This window comes from Mya arenaria, chromosome 5 (assembly GCF_026914265.1).
Source record: "Mya arenaria isolate MELC-2E11 chromosome 5, ASM2691426v1".
Taxonomy (NCBI): Eukaryota; Metazoa; Mollusca; class Bivalvia; order Myida; family Myidae; genus Mya; species Mya arenaria.
In genome coordinates, this window is record NC_069126.1 from 55,613,694 (window position 1) to 55,619,771 (window position 6,078).

Consider the following 6,078-nt stretch of genomic DNA (forward strand, 5'->3'; position numbering starts at 1 on the left):
GAGTGGGGAGGGGATTATAGGAATGCACTTCATCCGTCTGTCTGTCTGTCCTTAACATTTCGTGTCCGGGCTATAACTTACTTATGCATTGATGGATTATATTATTACTTGGTACAAATGTTGTCCTCATTGAGACGATGTGCGATGACCTTGACCCGGGTCCATACCTCAAAAGTCCAGGTCACACGAGACATTTAAAGATCAGAGTACACATGCCCGTGTCGGCGCTATTACTAACTTATGCATTGATGGATTACCATACTACTTGGTACAAATGTTGTCCTCATTGAGACGATGTGCAGTGACCTTGACCCCTGTCCATACCTCAATGGTCAAGGTCACATCTGACATTTAAAGGTCATAGTACACATGTCCGTTTTAGCCAAAATAACCTTGACATTGATCTTACCTACACAACACACAATATGAATAACTTTAACAAATATGTTCATGTATATCCAAGAATATTAAGGTTACTGATCAAACAACTTGTATTTTCTATATTCCCGCTCTTGACCAGTGGTTGTGTACAATTTTGGTCTGATTTAATGTACCAGTCAGGTTGCGAGAAAAACAAAATATACTAAAAAATAACGGCGGGAGATAATAGCCGTCCTTCGGACTGCCTTGTATAAATATTAACGTCCATTCCTGAAGATGTTTCTTGCCAATGGAGGCATACCACTCGATGGAAAGGTTCTTATTCCATTCTGCTGTCATGTGCTGTAGTTACCTTATCTGTCACGTAACAGAGTTACGTATAGAATGTGACGTAATACGTTATATTTAAGATATAATTAAGATTTAATTAAATGGATATGTGTCTACATACTGTATGTTTAGTAACGTAGGGCATATTTGATTGTCATTTGAATATGAAAATGGTTGACAGCCACCTGGTACAAATGTACAAAATGGTCATGTTAATTACAAAAACGTGTATTCCTTGGGTTGTAAAGCTGTCATATTCAGACCACAAATTAGTATAAGAGAGATGATTTTGGATGTAAAGAGACAGTTGGTTTAGGCAAGGCAAGGAAACGGCCTTGGGTCCTTAATGGACTGCAGTTAGGATGCGGGATTACCTTAAATGTCATACTGTATTTAGAACTTATTATTATACTTAGAAAGAACGTTGAACAGTAAAGAACTGACATTCGAACTGTTGTTGTTTAATAACTTAAAGACTTCCAACAAGTTAAATGAACAGTAGCATTACGCGACACTTATCAAATGAGTCCATTTAGTTTTACTTGTTGACATTTTAATGTACAAGAATATAAGTATATTGAATGTGTTTCCGGCAGTGTGCCTGAGGGTCGAATTGTTCATTCCTTCCCAAAGCACATGGTATAAAAAGTCGCGTGTATTGTTTTATAACTGACTTCATGGCGTGCAATAATTCAAATTCAAATTCACAGCTGACATTCCTAAAGCAGTGTAGTTCTACAGATCTTAATTAGTTTTGTACTTCTTTGTTGTTTGTTTCAAATCTTAATTTTGGGATGAACTTAGCTTTTTTTCACCTGTCCTCATTTAAATTGCATATAATTTAACATAACAATAGTTCGCGCGTTATTTTTCCCATTGGGGTGGAATACTGATTTGTCCACCACTGGTCACAGAGACACTTGTCATGTACATGTGTTTTCAATATTAAAATTAAAGCTGCACTCTCACAGACTTATCATTTTAACAACTTATTTATTTGTTGTCTTGGAAAGAGTAAATTTTTGCGTAAATATCTGCAAACCAATGATAAATAATTGCTGACAAAAATCAGATTGTAGATTTTTATATTTCTGTTCGAAAATTAATGTTTTAGGCTTAAACCGTACTAACGGTTTTAGAAAATTGCATAAAACATCAATTTTTTAACTCAAATTTAAAAATCTGCGGTCTGCGATTTCCATGGATTTTCGCAAAAATTGGCGCTTTCTAAGACAAAAAAAAAAAAAAAGTTGTCAAAACGTTCAATGTGTGAAAGTACAACTTAAGATATCAAGTTTATAAGTAATTACCAAAAACAAAAGCCTTCTTCCAAACATTTAAGCTGTTATTGAGCGGGCATATGATTTATCTTGTAAAGGAGAGCTTGATGCTTTATCCCTAAATGAAGCGTAACATTGATTCTGATGGTACCTGGCCGGACAATTAACTCTTAACGTCATTTCGATGTGGTAAGGATTTTCCATGGTATTTTGTAATCCTTTGTGCCTTTTCAAGAGTTGATACAAGCAGATACGAATTGTACCCTGACCCGTATTAGCCTTACAGGGGCACATACAAGCTTACAAACATTTGCAATGGGACATAAGTGGAAACATATTTACGGATCGACGTAGTTTGAGTTTGTTGTAATTCGCATGTCGGTTATGAACTTGTTTGACAAAATGGCAAATTGTATTCACATTCACTTGTTTGAACTAACTCCTGTTATAAAAACTTGTTCGTTTGTCGATTTGAGGCGATTTATAATGTTTCAACTTCCTGATTTAAAGTGCTTCTTTTGTACTACTTCAATATTGACAGGTCATACGCTTGATTTAAGAGATTATTTCAACTGCTTTAAGTGTCATTGGTAAACTTCCTGCTTTCTACAAATGGTAAAAATATAAAAGAGGGGGAAAACTTAAATACATTAGACCTATTGACGCCATTTTCTTAAATAATCGGTGCAATGAATGCCTAAGGAAGAGTTCAATTAATATTATTAGTACGACATAATATTGACTTTATGCTGGTGCACTCCGCATATCATATGGATACTATTGTTATAAATATATATTTAAATTATTTTTGTATATGTATCTATCATGTTAATAAACCCTCATAACATTTATATGATACAACAGGGCAATCTGATTGTTATAAATTGTATAATGAGTTTGGTTCTATACATTGATATAAAACAAGGATTTCTGGAAGTACATTGCATGGACTGACTGCATATGGCACATTTAAGTCGGTCCCTAGACTTGCCGAAATACGATTATTTACCGAAAGACGGAAAGACGGATAGAATTACCGAAAGACGCGATTAAATTATATACCTTCCCAATTCCATAAACAGTATGTTGACATTAGGAGGGGTAGAAATGTCATAGTTGACCCTAGATTTGCATTTGTCGAAAGTGCATTTCAGATTGGTAATGACCAGCACATAATTGAACCTTTACTAATTTTAAACATGCTCAAAGATCTTAAATGATGAGTTATAGCTTCCTTCGATATTTTTGATTTCCCCACCGCTGGTGCGACGTTATATCCGTTTTTTTCTTGCCTTTTTCCGTCTTAAGTTTTCTGTGTTCGAATGATTCAACCATTTTGTAATTCTGCGCAACTTCCGCTGTCTTAAGGTCAAGATCAGTCCTATATAGGTGGTCCGTCGTTTCGAATAGTTTATGTAAATATTCCAAAATTTAAAGCTTTGTTCACAGCCTTTCTTTACGCCAGTAGTTTTATTCAAGATGGCAGCTTTTATATGATATGACGTTATTTGTGAGGCCGTCACAAGATGCCACTCAACCTTTTGGTTCTGCCATCCACGAACGTTTCGGGTGGCACTATCATTGTTTGCGTCAGAAGCGTTCCGCAACCCTACGGCTGATGCGCGAGTATTAAAGCGCCTCGGTTTTCGTTGGCAGGGTGTCTCAGTCTGAGGGCTGAACCTCATTTGTTACGGAACGTGCTCACCAGCGAAAGAAATATTTGTAGTGATCTTAAATACAAGATATGGTTTAACTGGATGATGTAATACTGTATGAATAATTAAACTCAGTTTAAGTCTGGTTTCACTTAATATATTTTCTAATTGTAATAAAAGTTTTTTTAAACGGTAAAACTTACAAGCTGTCTTCATTACGGAGTTAGAACTGGTACATACTTTATAATTGCCTAGCGTTATATCAAAAGGAGGAAACTTTATGATCAGAGTTGTGGCGGTCACCCAAGAGCGGAATTTAACTGAACAGGTAGAGGAGAAAATTGAGCAGATTGTTATAGCTAGTGTCCATATATAAATTAGGGTCAAGTAGTAGTGCGAAACATGGGTTAGCCCCCTTCTGAATTTTCAATGTTCTTTTGACCTTGAAAATTTATCTTTTCTCCAAGCTTGCACACGCTTGAGATGATCAGAGAGAGACATTCTTTTCTAGTTCCCACATGCTGAATTCAATTTGGCGAGGTTCTTCGTACTTGCATTTGGAAGAAGTACAGTGGAAACTCACTAAACCGGATCTCCACAAAACCGGAATCCTCGGGATACCGGACTTTTTTCCGAGTCCCAGTTTTCTCCTTCTATTTTCAATGTGAAAAATCCCTACAAAACCGGAACCCCGGAATTCCGGATACCGGACAAAAAATCGAGAAAATTTGTTAGTTTTCAACGTTATTTTACCTCACAAAACCGGACATGTCAAAATAATTTTGTGTATTAGGAATTTGCGAATTGCGTACTTCAATGTTATCATTTATATGTGGGAAACATAGGAAACGTGCAAGAGCTTCTATCGCGTATGACTCATGCACATAGATTGTTCTTATTTCATACTAGTATATCATTAAAAAAATCTTACCATTTTCTGACCTTTCCTCTTTATTGTTTTGTGTCACTTTAGGGTAATTACTTGCCCACCTAACCCTACTAAAATACTAATACTAGGTATAGGGGCGGCTTCTTAAACTCTTATTTAGCAGTTTATCTGCCCTTTCCCCCAGTACATTTCTTCCGAAATGAGTGTCCTAATACAGGGAGTAGAGTGTTGATACTTTAATGTGACCGATTGGTCTCATTTCCCATACCGCGGATTGATGTTTGCATAGAGAAAGTGGGAAGAGAGAAATCATTCGGAGCTCCTCGGCCATTTTTTCAAAAACAACCTCGGATGTATGCCGGTACATCTGTTGAAGTAGTCCGTATTTTTTTGAATAAAAGCATTAATTAAATGTAGTGTTTAAGAGTTGTATTCATTGCTCTCAGTTTGAATTGATTGCCAGTGAAGTGTATTATTGCAAACAAAGTTACGATTCCCAAGAGTTAAGTCATAAAATTTAACTACTAAATAAGATTACTACGCGATCTATTTGCAGCGGACTTAAACGTACCACTTTTTAAGTATGTAAACCGTCCATATAAATCCGAGGTTGTTTTTGAAAAAATGGCCGAGGAGTTCCGAATGGAGAGAAATATGTCAATAACTTTGACCTCCTAAAATGGTTATGGCAAGTTCCACTTACTGACCAAGCTAAGTATATTTCAGCCTTTGTAACAATTGATGGCTTATACCAATGCATGTTATACCATTTGGGAAGAAGAATTGGCCAGTTACATTTTAGCTGCTTATAAATATGGTGATCATCTACTCCGACACATGGAATGCCCATCTTCAGAAAATCAGAGCATTCTTCGATCGACTAACAGAAGAATGGTTAACTATCAATCTTGTTAAAGTGAATTTTGTCATGCTAATTTAACGTGTTATACGACAGAATCATATTAAACCTATAGATGCAAAGGTCAGAACTGGATGTGAATGTCCTATGACAACGGATGCAATGTCTTGGTATTGCTGGTTATTATCGGAAATTATTTTATAGCGTTTCAGTATTTGTAGTACCATTGACGTATATAATACAAAAAGGATCTTTTAAAGTGACACCCGACATATTGCTTTTGATAGGCATCGGCATAAGCTTTAGACAAATATTTGAAGTTTGCTGTAGAGCCATTGACATTAGTGAAGGTGTTGTACTTATAATATAGAACAAAATAATATAGTTTATCAAATATCAGAAAAAATACTTTACAATAAAAGCTCTGCAACATTTCAAAATATATATAACTGTTTCACATTCAACAATTCTTGTCTTCAGTGATCATACTCCTTTCAGTTTCTTCCACAAATTGAAAAAAGAAATCATCCAAATGTACTGAGATGGAGCTTGTTGTTTCATAAACATAATCTTGAATTTAACGGGAATCTAATGGAAATTAAGTGTCAACAGTTTATGGCTGGGCCTATGTCGTGAAGGTGCCGAGCCCTTTGCTCTTGGTGTAAAGCGGGTGGCCGTACATAA